Raw genomic sequence first — 15609 nt, forward strand, 5'->3', positions numbered from 1 at the left:
CCCTTGTACGTGCTTATGTCAAACTCTCAAAACTGTAATCTCCAAATTATCATGTGCTAATCTGAAATCTAAAATGTCCGACTTGTTAACTAGTTGAACATGGCACGTGTATAAATGAGCAAATTGGAAACTTCAGTGTTTCGATTTGCGCGTAAAGGACGCATAAACTATGGGTGAAAAAAAAAACATTTGCCATAGAGTACCGCAGTATGAGTCGTCATACTCATAAAACCTAGTGGTCAAATAAGGCAATGGTTCCAATTGTTTTTCTACCAATCATTTTTCCCAATGGGGATTTTAGAAACGCAGCATTAGGCTGTGTTTAGTGTAGGCTTATCCTGGCATAGCGTCTTGAGAACCGTGTAAATCTCTTGGGCAAGGTGACAAATACATCCACCTGTATTTACCCCTCAAAAATGAAATGCTAATTAGCTGTTAATGTGGCTATCATAAAGAACTACAAATGTCAGACAATTCTTATACAAGTCTCCTACTAGCTGCATAGATTGAAATGTTAATAGATTAATCATAGGCAGTTTGTAGACTATTTCGTTCACTCTGATGTTCTGGAAAATCGGTCTTGGTTGGCCCAGTTCTTATCTTCGCGAAACAGTCGCGACCTGCAGCACAGTCCTACTTTCATTTCCTCAAATGTTTTTGTTAAACCTGCTTTTTGGTGTTAACCAATGATTTATATAGGCTACATTAGATGACTGATGGAGCACTGTTTTGACACCACCGTGCCTCCATCTTGGCACTCCCCCACTATTGTAAAAAATAGTTTTTAAGCTATAGAATGTCTACATTTGTTTTTGCCACCTTTATTCTATTACAGTCCCCTTAAATGCAGGGATGTGCAACTCCAGTCTGCAGGGGCCGAGTGATGTCACACTTTTCCCCCAGCCTTACAAAACACAGCTGATTTAGCTAATTGCGTTTTAAACTGAAGATCATGATTAGTTCATTATTGGAATCAGAAGTGTGACACCAATAAGGCCCCTGAGGACTGGAGTTGCCCATCCCTACCTTAATGCATACTTTAAAATTATACTGAACAAAAAAAATATAAAAACGCAACATATAAAGTGTTGATCCCATGTTTCATAAGATGGAATAAAAGATCCCACAGTTTCCATATGCACAAAAAGCACATTTCTCTCAAATGTTGTGTACAAACTTGTTTACATCACTGTTTGTGAGAATTTCTCCTTTGCCAAGATGACATGCCACACTTGTCAGGTAATTGATTAAGAAGCTGATTAAACAGCATGACCATTACACAGGTGCACATTGTGCTGTGGACAATAAAAGGCAACTAAAATGTGCTGTTTTGTCACAACAATGCCACAGATGTCTCAGGTTTTGACGGAGTGTACCAAATTGGCATGCTGACTGCAGGAATGTCCACCATAGCTGTTGCCAGATAATTAATTGTTCATTTCCTTACCATAAGCCGCCTCTGTCATTTTAGAGAATTTGGCAGTACATCCAACCGGCCTCACAACCGCAGACCATGTGTAACTACTCCACATCCGGCTTCTTCACCTGCGGGATCGTCTAAGACTGGACATTGATAAAACGGAGTATTTATGTCTGTAATAAAGAATTCTGATTGGCTGTGCCTGGCTCCCCAGTTGGTAGGCCTATGCCCTCCCAGGCCAACTCATGGCTGCACCCCTGCCCAGTCATATGAAATCCATAGATTAGGGCCTAATGAATTTATTTCAATTGACTGATTTCCTTATATGAACTGTAACTGGGTAAAATCTTTGAAATTGTTGAGTTTATGTTTTTGTTCAGTATATATTATGAACTAAACATATGTAAAAACATTTTTCTTGAAGTATAATTTTTTTGAAAGTATTATAGTGTTACTGTCCCCACGACAAAAATATTTATATACATGCAATTTTATCTTTGAAACAGTTAATTTAAATACTGTAGAATTCCATTAATTCATAAGGAGGACTGCTTCTTCTGACTGCCAATATGGCAGGTCATGTCTAGATGGGGTACAGCTTTTGTAAAATTGACATAAAACTTTCTTCTTTTTAAAAACATTTTAGCTAACCATAACCCTTCTCCAAACCTTATCCTAATGATCATAATCAGCTATGTTAATTCTACTAACCTGCAGCGTAGGTTTTCTTAAACCTGTTATGAAAAGTACATTTTGACAATAGCTGTATCCCTTCTAGACAAAAAACATATAGCAGGTACGGGTCGGTGGAGTTAAAGTAAGCATATTTTCGAGTTGAATCAGAGTGGTGTAGGTTGAGGATAAGTCTATGAAATGGACAAACAAGAAGATGTCACTGAACGCCTCTGGTGTGATTTTTCCAGGAACTTTTGTGTGTGTGTACTGGGATTGTGTTTGTGTGTCCTATATGCTTTCTCAATCACTGTGTAATCACATTGCAACGCTCACGATAACTTATGATAAAGTTGGGTAGCTGATATTCAGAGCTTAAATAGCCAAATTTATCAGTCACAGGAATCAGGACTAATAAAGCCAATGCAACTGCCTGTTCTACAAATGGTGGGCCTACAACATGGATGGGCATTCATAAAATTCCGTTGAGGGCTGACATGGTAGGCTACACCCCAGTAAGTACGAGCCAACGTCTTTTTTTGGTCCTGTCCAGACCGGATGTCTTTTTTTGTGTGTTTTACAAATGGTAGGCTTACCTCATACAGTAGGGAAAAAATGAATAATTAAATTCAGGCAACACTGTAGTAAGCACTGACCGACTGCACCTTTTGGACGTCTTTTTTTGGTGCAGTCCAGACCGGCCTTGATTTCGACATCCACGGACATTGGTTTTTGGTCTGGTCTGGACCAAATCTAAACTCATCATAGATGTCTATGTTTGGTTCAGATTTGGTGCGGTCTAGACAGGCCTTGATTTCAACGTCATAGATTTTTGGTCCAGTGCGGATCTCAACCAATCATAGTCGTCTACTTTATGTTTGATTCAGCTTTTGTCCAGCCTTGATTTGGCCCAAACATAGACGTCTATAAATTTTGTATTTTCAACTTTCATTCAGAACCAGAAATGAGCCTGATTTCAACATCTGGAAAATAGATATTCTTCAACATCTGGAGAATAAGTATATTTTCCACTTTCATGCAGAACCCGAAAATGAACCTGATTTCATTGTCCGGAAAATACTTATTTTTCAACACCCGCAAAATATATATTTTCAACGTCCAGGAAAATACGTATTTCAAACTTACGGAAAATACGTCTCTTCACCTTTCATTCAGAACCTAAATCAAACTGAATTTCAACGTCTGAAAAATATGCCTTTTAGACATATTTTCAACGTCATTTTGCTTAGTTTTGTGGGGCAGCATTTTTTGGTCTCGCCTAGGGCGACAGAACAGCAAGGACCGGCCCTGCACACAGCATATATGCATCTAAATATTATTCAAGTATGTATTTTTTCAGATTCTCAAGGTTCAACGGCCCTTCCTCGTCCCTCGAACACAGATGACTCACCGGCCAGAGGCAGTGGCATCATCCCAGGTGACACACACTCATCACTTGTTTGCATTGACAAAGGCATGTCTGTGTTGCCTATGTGAGACGAAGATAACAGTTTCATTGGTGCATTGATCTGTCAGGCAGATTAAACAAGCCATAGCTCAGTTTGCCTCTCCTCTCACACTTTCTGTCTCTCTCTTGCTATCCTCTTATCTGATTTTAAGCTTTTAGTTGGAACATTCTCAATGTTTCCCTGGTGGGTTCCATTTCATTTCAGCAAGTCACCATCTCAGATTGTTCTGAAATGGTTTCTGTACTTAGAAACAGATAAGACAAGCATTCCCGAAACATTATTTTGTTGTAAGATCATTTGAAATTAAGCTAATTGGTTGAACCCAAATTGGATATTTAAATTGATAGGATTCATATAATATTCAATAAATATAGTATCCAACATCCGATTTGTACCACACGTCTTCTAAACAATGATTAAGATGTGAGGAATCCAAACAAATGAATGGTCTAAAGTCACCCACAGACCCCCCCAAACCCCACACCAAGCACACCCCAGTGGCCAGTATACAGTATCAGTTCTCTATTTGACAACTAGTATGAAGCTGCATCTTGGAGTAATGTATATTCTTACTATGTAATGTATTCTCAGTGAATTTGGTGATTTCCCCCCCTGTTCAATGCAATTAGCTATTGAAATTGCTGGCGTTTCCGCCTATTAATTAATGTGAAAGTGCCCCAGTTTTGCCCACTAGATCCTGCCACACAGCTTTTATACTTTTGTTTAGTCTCTTGTGTTTATCAAATGTATCCCATCATGACCTTTACAACTTTGTGTAGAAAACCAATTGTTACTACATTTTGTGGTCAAGCCAGTCCTCCAGGAAATACATTAAGTTGTTGCTTCTCTTAGCAACCTAATCATTCAACCCAACTCTCCTTGAATAGCTCAACAAGTGACAGCTCTCTCCGAGAGGGCTATCCCTATGGTGCCATTCTGATAATATAGGCCAAACAATTTGATGGAGAAATGGGCTAGTGACTAAAATGTTGTGACAACCCTAATTAAAATAACACAATTATAAACCATTGCATTGCCAGCCATGTTTTTCAATAAAATTATTAGAAAACATCTCTATGTTACAGTTGAAGTCGGAAGTTTACATACACTTAGATTGGAGTCATTAAAACTTGTTTTTCCACTACTCCACAAATGTCTTGTGAACAAACAATAGTTTTGGCAAGTCGGTTAGGACATTTACTTTTGCATGACACAAGTCATTTTTCCAACATTTGTTTACAGACAGATTATTTCACTTATAATTCACTGTATCACAATTCCAGCGTGTCAGAAGTTTACATACAATAAGTTGACTGTGCCTTTAAACAGCTTGGAAAATTCCAGAAAATGATGTCATGGCTTTAGACATGGCATCATTTGAGTCAATTGGAGGTGTACCTGTGGATGTATTTCAAGGCCTACCTTCAAACCCAGGGCCTCTTTGCTTGACATCATGGGAACATCAAAAGAAATCAGACAAGACCTCTGAAAAATAATTGTAGACCTCCACAAGTCTGGTTCATCCTTGGGAGCAATTTACAAACAACTGAAGGTACCATGTTCATCTGCACAAACAATAGTACACAAGTATAAACACCATGGGACCACATAACCGTCATACCGCTCAGGAAGGAGACAACTTAGACAACTCTGTCTCCTAGAGATGAACATACTGTGGTGTGAAAAGTGCAAATCAATCCCAGAACAACAGTAAAACCGAGTCCTATATCGACATAACCTGAAAGGCCGCTTAACAAGGAAGAAGCCACTGCTCCAAAACTGCCATAAAAAGCCAGACCACGGTTTGCAACTGCACATTGGGACAAAGATCGTACTTTTTGGAGAAATATCCTCTGGTCTGATGAAACAAAAATAGAACTGTTTGGCCATAATGACCATTGTTATGTTTTGAGGAGAAAGGGGGAGGCTTGCAAGCCGAAGAACACAATCCCAACCGTGAAGCACGGGGGTGGCAGCATCATGTTGTGTGGGTGCTTTGCTACAGGAGGGACTGGTGCACTTCACAAAATAGATGGCATCACGAAGAAGCAAAATTATGTGGATATATTGAAGCAACATCTCAAGACATCAATCACTAAGTTAAAGCTAGCTCGCAAATAGGTCTTCCAAATGGACAATGACCCCAAGAATACTTTCAAAGTTGTGGCAAAATGGCTTAAGGACAACAAAGTCAAGGTATTGAAGGGGCCTTCACAAAGCCCTGACCTCAATCCTATAGAACATTTGTGGTCAGAACTGAAAAAGCGTGTGCGAGCAAGGAGGCCTAGAAACCTGACTCAGTTACACCAGCTCTGTCAGGAGGAATGGGCCTACTTCTGACCTACTGGTAATGTGATGAAAGAAATAAAAGCTGAAATAAATCATTCTCTCTACAATTATTCTGACATTTCACATTAACTGACCTAAAACAGGGAATATTTATTGGATTAAATGTCAGGAATTGTGAAAAAACTGAGTTTGAATTTATTTGGCGAAGGTGTATGTAAACTCCCAACTTCAACTGTATATGTCCGGATTAGTTAGACAGTTAGAGACCATATCATTGAAACCATTATACCTGCTGTGGCCTAATGGTTTGCATGTTCAATGTTCACCAGGAATGGTCCAACTATTCCAGACCTTTTTTGAAGTGAATAAACCACACACAAAGGGGCCATTTCCTGGACACAGATTAAGCCTAAGGGAAAGACAAACTGGATTGTTTTCATGGAGGACTGGCTTGAATTGTGAGGACAAAACCTGACGCTTTAACATTCATTCGAGGGGAAAATGCTAGCAACTTAGAAAGCTAATTTCTCCGAACAGGAGATAAACCCCATCACCAAATTCACTGGGAACACATTACATAGTATGAATAAACAATAGTCCAAGCTGCAGCTTCATACTACTTGTCTAACATGGAGAATTGATACTGTACACTGAGAGTACACTTTCCTAATATTGAGTTGCAACCCCCAGGAGACAGTTGAGCATAAAAATACCGCAGCATTGCAGTTCTTGACACAAACCGGTGTGCCTGGCAACTACTACCATACCCCGTTCAAAGGCACTTAAATCTTTTGTCTTGCCCATTCACCTTCTGAATGGCACACATAAATAATCTGTCTCAAGGTTTAAAAGTCTGTCTTTAACTTGTCTCCCTTCATCTACAATGAAGTGGATTTAACAGGTGACATCAATAAGGGATCATAGCTTTCACCTGGATTCACCTCGTCAGTCTGTCATGGAAAGAGTAGGTGTTCCGAATGTTTGTTCACTCAGTGTGTACTGGCCTTTGGGTTGGTCTTGGTGTGGGGTTTGGTGCATCCGTGAGTGGCTTTTGACCCTTTATTTTGAATCCTCATGTCTTAATCATTGTCCAAATTGGATGTTGGATACTATATTTATTAAATGTTATACAAATTCAACAAATTGAAATGGCCAATTTGGGTGCAATCAATTAGCTTGATTGCACCCAAGCACAGGCAAAATCCTAGAGGAAAAAACGTTTCAGTCTGCTTTCCACCAGATATTCTGAGATCAATTCACCTTTCAGCAGAACAATAACCTAAAACACAAGGCAAAATCTACACTGGAGTTGCTTAGAAGACAGTGAATGGCACTTACAGTTTTGACCTCAATCTGCTTGAAAGTCTATGGCAAGACTTGAAAATGGTTGTCTAGCATGATCAACAACCAACTTGACAGAGATTGAAGAATTTTGAAAGACTAATGGGCAAATACTGTACAATCCAGCTGTGCAAAGCTCTTAGACTTACCTAGAAATAGTCACATCTGTAATTGCTGCCAAAGGTGATTCTAACATGTTTTGACTCAGGGGTGTGAATACTTATGTAAATTATGTAGATTTCTGTATTTCTTTTTCAATAAATGTGCAAAAAAAAAACATGTTTTCACTTTCTCATGAGGGTATTGTGTGTAGATGGGTGAGAGAATATATGTAATACATTTTGAATTCAGGCTGTGGCACAACAAAATGTGGGATAAGTCAGTATGTATAATATAATTATTATATATATAATTTAACCAACATAAATATTCCTGTTAGTGGTGACGTTTGGGATCATTAACGTTTAGAAAAAAACATACTCTTTTTACAACATTTTAATCACAGTACAGTTATCACAAAACAATCACTAACAGGTCCCGATCATCATCAAAAAGGCAACATTCGGCGGCGACCGGGAGTTCCGTGGAGCGACGCACAAGTGGTCGAGCGTCGTCCAGGTTAGGGAGGGTTTGGCCGTTAGGGATATCCTTGTCTTATCGCGCAATGGCAACTCCTGTGGTGGGCCGGGCACAGTGCACACTAACCAGGTCGCCAGGTGCACGGAACACCGACACATTGGTGCGGCTGGCTTCCGGGTTGGATGCGCGCTGTGTTAAGAAGCAGTGTGGCTTGGTTGGGTTGTGTTTCGGAGGATGCATGGCTTTCGACCTTCGTCTCTCCCGAGCCCGTACGGGAGTTGTAGCGATGACACAAGTTGGTAACTACTAACAATTGGATACCATGAAATTGGGGAGAAAAGGGGGTAAAATAAAAAATATATAAAATACATTTTAAAAAGGCAACATTTAAAAACTTAACAAATGCCTAAGCCTAGTGCTGTAAGTAGGAGGAGATATGAATCTTTCAAATGATTTGCCACAGATATAAAGTGCTTTGCATGTCAACATCATTAACAGTTGGAAAAATTGCACCAGAGAGACTATTTAAGGTTCTGATGATTGTACATTTACTGATTGACAACCATGCAAATTACCCAACAGTGCTAGGAAAGGAGAGGTTTGAAGTGAATCAGATCAGCTCCAAATTCGCTCTGTCAAATACCAATACTTGTACAAGTCCTCTTCAAACTGTCTTGTTATAATTAAAGGAGCATGTCCCTCAAAGACAACAAAAGAGGGCTGTTGTCAATATTTGGTCTCAGCTGTGTTTAGCACAGTGTGGGTGCACAGTGTCTGGGGAGAGGGGTTCCTACAGGACAGTGGGAAGTTTATCTTGGTCTGGTGTGGATCTTAAAGGGGTGTGGTGTTCTTGTGGCTCCTTCCAGACTCGGCTCCACTCCATCCAGTGAAGATAAAATAAACTTCTGGAACAGGCTGACGAAGAATAGGAAGAGTTCTGTACTGGCCAGACCCTCCCCCAGACACACACACGTACCCGAGGAGGAGACATGCATACCTTAGGATTGTTACATGCAGAGAAGATCATGAATGGGTCCTGCCTTCTAAAGTGTCCCTCAGCATCCAGGAAGTGTTGTGGGTTGAAGGTGTCTCCCATTCAGTGTGATCAAACTGCACTGAGTTCAGGTTGGTCATCAACATCGTACCCTAGAAGCAACATCTCATAATGAATCATTTGGAAATTTAGCAAATTGAGGGGATTAAACTGCTTGGAGTAACTCTGGATTGTAAATTTGTCATGTTCAAAACAAAATTATACAACAGTAGCTAAAATGGGGATAAGTCTGTCTATAATAAAGCGCTGCTCTGCCTTAATTCAGGATTGGTGAGCTAACGTAGGCTAATGTGATTAACATGGGGTAAGTAACAAGAACATTTCCCAGGACATAGACATATCTGATATTGGCAGAAAGCTTAAAGTCTTGTTACTCTAACTGCACTGTCCAATTTACAGTAGCTATTACAGTGAATTAATACTATGCTATTGTTTGAGGAGAGTGCACAATTTTGAACTTGAAAAGTTATTAATAAAACAATTAGGCACATTTGGGCAGTCTTGATGCAACATTTTGAACAGAAATGTTCATACACTGCACATACACTGCTGCCATCTAGTGTCCAAAATGTAAATTGCACCTGGGCTGGAATAATACATTATGGCCTTTCTCTTGCATTTCAAAGATGATGGTACAAAAAAAATTGAAAGAAAAGGTTGTTTTTTTCTATGTATCATCTTTTACCAGACTAATGTGTTATATTCTCCTACATTCCTTAAACATTTACACAAACTTCAAAGTGTTTCTTTTCAAATGGTATCAATAATATGCATATCCTTGCTACAGGCAGATCCATTTGGCTATGTCATTTTAGGCGAAAATGGGAAAAAAGGGGTGGATCCTTAAGAGGTTTTAACAACACTATCAACAAGCCAGGTCCTAGTGGCCCTAGTTTTGTCGTATCTGGACTACTGTTCAGTAGTGTGGTCAGGTGCCACAAAGAGGTACTTAGGAAAATTACAATTGGCTCAGAACAGGGCAGTACGGCTGGCCCTTAAAAGTACACGTAGAGCCAACATTCATGATATGCATGTCAATCTCTCATGGCTCAAAGTGGAAGAGAGATTGTCTTCATCACTACTTGTTTTTGTAAGAAGAGTTGACAAGCTGAATGTCTGTTTAAACTACTTGCACACAACTCGGACACCCATGCATACCCCACAAGACATTTCACCAGACGTGAGAACAGACTATGGGAGGCACACAGTACTACATAGAGCCATGACTACATGGAACTCTATTCCACATCAAGTAACTGATGCCAGCAGTCGAATCAGATTTTAAAAAACAGGCAAAAATACACCTTATGGAACAGTGGGGACTGTGAAGAGACACATACAAAGTTACAGACACACACATACGCACAAAAGTGCTATCACACGCACTCTACACACATGTACGTTGTAATATTGTTGTATGGTGGCATTATACATTTTGTATTGTACATTCTGTATTGTAGACATGTAGTGGTGTAATAATGTTATATGATGTACTGTTTTATCTTTTCTTTTATGCGTGATTTAAGTGCCTGAATGTGTTTCGAACCCCAGGGAGAGTAGCTGCTGCCTTGGTAATGAATAGAAATACAACAACAAACACGCATAAGAACAAACTCCAAAAACTGCCCTACACATAACACAACACAACACATACACACCTTTGGTATGAAGTACCCCCACACAGCGTAGTGTCTTTGTGTGACATCCTGGGTGCGTTGAGAGGTACCATGTTGCCCATCCTCTGGATCTCGTGGATGACAGCGTCCGTGAAGGGCATCTTGGCTCTGTGTATATTGGACTGGAGGGACAGGCCTATCGCTGTCTATCTCAGCCTGGACCTTATCCGTGTGTCACAACAGAGGGCTTAACCAATCAATCAAAATCAATCAATCAGTGGTTCTCAGGACCTTCTCTGTGGAGGAATATCAGCTTCAGTTCTGATAACTGTCAACCTTAGCATAGATCTCAATGAGGGAGACATACCAAACATTAGGCACACCTTCCTGAAGTGGATTAACATCAATAAGGGATCATAGCTTTCACCTGGTCAGTCTGTCGTGGAAAGAGCAGGTGTTCTTAATGTTTTGTATAGTCAGTTAAATGTCTATCAGGCGCACACCCTGTATGTGTGGGTGTGTGATCATGTGGAGCAGGGTGGTGGTGGTCTCTGTGCCAGGCAGGAACAAGCCTTAAATTGTGCTGTCGGGGGAGGGGTTCATCATCTCACGATGTGAAGGCCTCAAACCCAAATTAAGGTTTTAAAGGTTGGTGGCACCTTAATTGGTGAGGACGGACTCGTGGTAATGGCTAGAGGGGAGTTAGTGGAATGGTGTCAAATACATCACACACGTGGGTTTGATGGCATTCCATTCGATCTATTCCGGCCATTATTATGAGCCGTCCTCCCCTCAGCAGCCTCCTGTTTTAGAGGGTCTGCTAAAAGACCCAAATGTAACAGGCGGTGCGCTGGGATCCAGGTCCCGCCTGTGTCTCTCCACCTCCTCCCCGATGAAAGCCTCTATGGCCTTGCGATGGCTGAAGATGGCATTGTGAGGTCCTGGGAGGTGCTTCATCATGCCAGGGAATGCCTCGTACAGCTACAGGGATAAAACATGGAGCTTCAGTGGGATTGTTTATCTCAATGAGGAAGGACACCACCTTCATTAAAGGTGTAATCGGTCAGTAAACTTTACGGGCAGAAATAGACTCTTCTGAGTGGGAGCTGCCCCTGAAAATAAAGAAGACTGATAATGGCCTATGCCATCCATGTCTCACTGCTGCTGATGGTGTCCTTCCACTCATGTCCTACTGCTGGTATCCTACCTGTTGATGTCCTACTGCTGGTGTCCTACTGCTGGTGTCCTACTGCTGGTATCCTACCTGTTGATGTCCTACTGCTGGTGTCCTACTGCTGGTGTCCTACTGCTGGTATCCTACCTGTTGATGTCCTACTGCTGGTGTCCTACTGCTGGTATCCTACCTGTTGATGTCCTACTGCTGGTGTCCTACTGCTGGTGTCCTACTGCTGGTATCCTACCTGTTGATGTCCTACTGCTGGTGTCCTACTGCTGGTGTCCTAATGCTGGTGTCCTACCTGCTGATGTCCTACTGCTGGTGTCCTACTGCTGGTGTCCTACCTGCTGGTGTCCTACCTGCTGGTGTCCTACTGCTGGTGTCCTACCTGATGGGGTCCTACCTTCTAGTGTGCTACTGTTACTGTTCTATTGCTGGTGTCCTACTTGGTCTGGTCCTACTGCTAAGTGTCCTACTGTTACTGTTCTGCTGCTGGTGTCCTACCTGCTAGTGTGCTACTGTTACTGTTCTACTGCTGATGTCCTACTTGGTCTGGTCTACTGCTAAGTGTCCTACTGTTACTGTTCTGCTGCTGGTGTCCTACCTTTTGGGGTCCTACCTGGTCGGGTCCTACTGTTACGGTTCTACTGCTGGTGTCCTACCTGGTGGGGTCCTAATGCTGGTGTTCTACCTGTGGATGTCCTACTGCTGGTGTCCTAATGCTGGTGTCCTACCTGTGGATGTCCTACTGCTGGTGTCCTACTGCTGGTGTCCTACCTGCTGGTGTCCTACCTGCTGGTGTCCTACTGCTGGTGTTCTACTGCTGGTGTCCTACCTGATGGGGTCCTACCTTCTAGTGTGCTACTGTTACTGTTCTACTGCTGGTGTCCTACTTGGTCTGGTCCTACTGCTAAGTGTCCTACTGTTACTGTTCTGCTGCTGGTGTCCTACCTTTTGGGGTCCTACCTGGTCGGGTCCTACTGTTACTGTTCTACTGCTGGTGTCCTACTTGGTCTGGTCCTACTGCTAAGTGTCCTACTGTTACTGTTCTGCTGCTGGTGTCCTCCCTGTTGGGGTCCTATCTGATCAGGTCCTACTGCTAGTGTCCTACTGTTAGTGTTCTACTGTTGGTGTCCTACCTGGTGGGGTCCTACCTGCTAGTGTCCTACTGTTACTGTTCTACTGATGGTGTCCTACTGCTAGAGTCCTACTGTTAGTGTTCTACTGCTGGTGTCCTACCTGGTGGGGACCTACCTGGTCGGGTCCTACTGTTACTGTTCTACTGATGGTGTCCAACCTGTTGGGGTCCTACCTGGTCAGGTCCTACTGCTAGTGTCCTACTGTTAGTGTTCTACTGCTGGTGTCCTACCTGGTGGGGACCTACCTGCTAGTGTCCTACTGTTACGGTTCTACTGCTGGTGTCCTACCTGGTGGGGACCTACCTGCTAGTGTCCTACTGTTACTGTTCTACTGATGGTGTCCAACCTATTGGGGTCCTACCTGGTGGGGACCTACCTGCTAGTGTCCTACTGTTACTGTTCTACTGATGGTGTCCAACCTGTTGGGGTCCTACCTGATCAGGTCCTACTGCTAGTGTCCTACTGTTTGTGTTCTACTGCTGGTGTTTTACTGATCATGCCCAACCTGGGTCCATAGGGATCCCACTATCAGCATGGCCCCAGATAGGTAGTGTAGCAGGGTCTGGAAGCTGTGGTCGCTGTAGTCACTGCGCCTCCCAAACTCCAGCTGATATTAGACATAGCAATAGTTCAGGAGAGACACAGGGCCAAAAGGCTCACCTGGGTAGAAGGAGAAGGGCGATTGTAATAAAAAGTAAACGTCCGCTCACTACTACAGCTGTCTGTTGTTGAAACTTGGAAATACAAGGTTGACAAACAGCATTCATATTTAATTACCAGAGCCAACTCCTGTCGGAAGTTATTGATGTCAGCGATGAGGAGGAAGAGGAAAACAAAATCCAGACTCACCTGAAGATCATAGAGCCACATCAGGTACCACTAACTATTAGTCATGTATCAGCTCAACTAAGTCCACAGTGGACTTTCACTGTTTACTTTTAGGGCTGACTGACGCAACCTGCCTGTAACTTCACCCGTCAAATACATTTCAGCTGCCAAAGCCTGGGAGTCTGGCACTATACATTGTATCGCCTTAGTAGGGTAGGAGCAGGTAGAGAGTGACAGTCTGAATTCAAGAGACTTCACGTAATAAAGATTTGAGCTTTTCCAGATACTAAAGCAATGGATCTCAGCTCATATGTGTAACACCCAACTGGATGATGACTCTGTGCTACGAAGCTCACCACACATCAGCTATCTTTACAGTCATAGCTATATAACAGCTATAGCTGGTATGTCACGTTCATTGAGAATGCTATTCTTTGACTACAGCTCAGTGTTCAACACCATAGTGCCCTCAAAGCTCATCACTAAGCTAAGGACCCTGGAACTAAACATGGCCTAAGCATGGCCAGGCATGACTCCAACACCATCACTACATTTGTTGATGACACAGCAGTGGTAGGCCTGATCACCGACCACGATGAGACATCCCATAGGGAGGAGGTCAGAGACCTAACCGTGTGGTGCAAGGACAACAACCTCACCCTCAACGTGATCAAGATAAAGGAGATGATTGTGGACTACAGGAAAAGGAGGGCCGAGCACGCCCCCATTCTCATCAACGAGGCTGTAGTGGAGCAGGTTGAGAAATTCAAGTTTCTTGTCGTCCACATCACCAACACACTAACATGGTCCAATCACACCAAGATAGTCGTGAAGAGGGCACAACAAAACCTATTCCCCCTGAGGAGACTGAAAAGATTTGGCATGGGTCCTCAGATCCTCAAAAGGTTTTTACAGTTGCACCATCGAGAGCATCCTGACGGGTTGCATCACTGCCTGGTATGGCAACTGCTCAGCCTCCGACCGCAAGACACTACAGATGGTAGTACGTACGGCCCAGTACATCACTGGTGCCAAGCTTCCTGCCATCTATGCATTTTCACTTTAATAACTCTACCTACATGTACATATTACCTCAATTACCTCGACACCGGTGCCCCCGCACATTGACTCTGTACCGGTACCCCCTGTATATAGCCTCACTATTGTTATTTTACTGCTGCTTTTTAATTATTTTTTACTTTTATCTTTTACTTATTTAGGAATTTTCTTAAAACTGCATTGTTGGTTAAGGGCTTGTAAGTAAGCATTTCACTGTAAGGTGAAATTGAATACCTGTTGTATTCGGCGCATGTGACAAATAACATTTGATTTAATGTTTGATGTTGGGGACGATTCAGACAGAGATTGATGTCTTTCCTGCGCACTTCTCAGTATTTGGTATTTAGACTTAGCCATCTAAATATGTGCATATTTGTCTCAGTTTCAGCATCAATTGGTAGATTTAAAAATACCCTGATCTTGTAGATTATTTAGGTATAGGAATGTTTTTGTGAATCATTAAAAACTGGTTTGGAGAGCCTTTAAGCACTAAAGAAAGAAAAAGGTGGTTTGATTAATTTAGAAAATTGCCACATTCAGGTCTTCAACCCATGGTAATGTTGGAAGTTTAGTGTACATGTAATTATAATAGGGAGAACAGTGTACAATAGTAGGCCAGTTGCCTGCACTAACCATGGACGTTTGTGATGACATGGCAAAGTACTGCGCCATGGGTCGGGTTCAAACTGTTACAGCTTGGTCTGTGCTCCACTCCATAACAAGTTAACTAGCCTACAGTGCATTCGGAAAGTATTCAGACCCCTTGACTTTTTCCAGGTTTTGTTACGTTACAGCCTTCTGAAATTGATTAAATACAAACCCCATAATGACAAAGCGAAAACAGGTTTTTAGAAATGTGTGCAAATTTATAAAAAAAACTCTAAACAGAAATACCTTTTGTGCATAGGTATTCAGATCCTTTGCTTTGAAACTCGACATTGAGCACAGGTGCATCCTGTTTCCATT

At 42.1% G+C, this 15609-nt stretch overlaps 1 pseudogene; it reads right to left on the bottom strand.

The window, feature by feature from the left end:
- Positions 1–7745: 7745 nt before the first annotated feature.
- Positions 7746–15315, bottom strand: LOC118394096 (cytochrome P450 2J1-like; annotated as a pseudogene).
- Positions 15316–15609: the final 294 nt, after the last annotated feature.

The sequence above is a fragment of the Oncorhynchus keta genome, chromosome 14, assembly GCF_023373465.1.
Source record: "Oncorhynchus keta strain PuntledgeMale-10-30-2019 chromosome 14, Oket_V2, whole genome shotgun sequence".
NCBI classification, from domain to species: Eukaryota; Metazoa; Chordata; class Actinopteri; order Salmoniformes; family Salmonidae; genus Oncorhynchus; species Oncorhynchus keta.